Genomic DNA, 918 nt, shown 5'->3' with positions numbered 1-918 from the left:
CTAGGGGATTTACATTTTCTTTTCCTATGGAGAAGGTCAGAGTATGATGGATTAAACATCAAGAATAAGTTTAAAAACTTGTTTAAAGCAAAACTTGCCCTAAATGATAATATTTTGAAGGTTTCTATTTTTAAATTCCTCATGTAAGGTCAGTGATTTGGAAATCAAGTCAAAATTTTGTTACCAAATGAATGCACTTATTGATATTAATGAAATATTAAGTATTCTAGATGATCATCTAAGCCAGGTTTTGACAGAATGCCTAAGGTCTTGTCAACCAAGGAATGACAAGGTGCTAAAATGCAAGCAAAGCATTTATATGAGGTCTTAGAAGTAGAATTTGGGGAGCATAGATTGAGGTAGAAACCCAAAAAGTGCCCTATTGAGAAAAAATCATGAAGGTTCTTTTAATACAAATTAGAAATTGCAGTGAATTAAATGAGCTGTTTTTCAGTTATTCTGATGAAGGGTAAATTTGAACTTAGAATCCATTACCTTACTTAGGTTGTCCCATCAATTTTTAGGAAAAAACACATTTTACATTGTCCTCAGAAAGTGTTTTCTTAGCAGTTTCTCCATTTTGGTTTCTCCTGTTATCAGCAAAAGCTCAGCAGTTCAACGAATTGGAGCTATAAAGACAAGATGGAGTCACTTAGGTTGCCTTGTCAGCAAGGCCTGTAGCTTTCCCTTCACAGACTGAGTAACCAGGTTTTGGCAAATTCCTGGCTTTCCTTTTTTAAATTTTGAATTTGAAAACAGAGAAAGAAGAGTAAATGCATAGGTGTCTTGACTTGAAAGCAGGTACAAACTAGATGGCAAACAGCCAAAAGAGGATGGTAACAGAAAAGATAGTAGCAGTTGATGAAGAAAGTTCTTGCAGCGCCTGAGTGGCTCAGTTGTTTGTGCATCCGACTTTGG

Source organism: Crocuta crocuta, unplaced genomic scaffold, assembly GCF_008692635.1.
Source record: "Crocuta crocuta isolate KB4526 unplaced genomic scaffold, BGI_CrCroc_1.0 scaffold227, whole genome shotgun sequence".
Classification (NCBI taxonomy): Eukaryota; Metazoa; Chordata; class Mammalia; order Carnivora; family Hyaenidae; genus Crocuta; species Crocuta crocuta.
The sequence above is the reverse complement of the archived record's forward strand: the minus strand, read 5'-3'. Positions refer to the sequence as shown.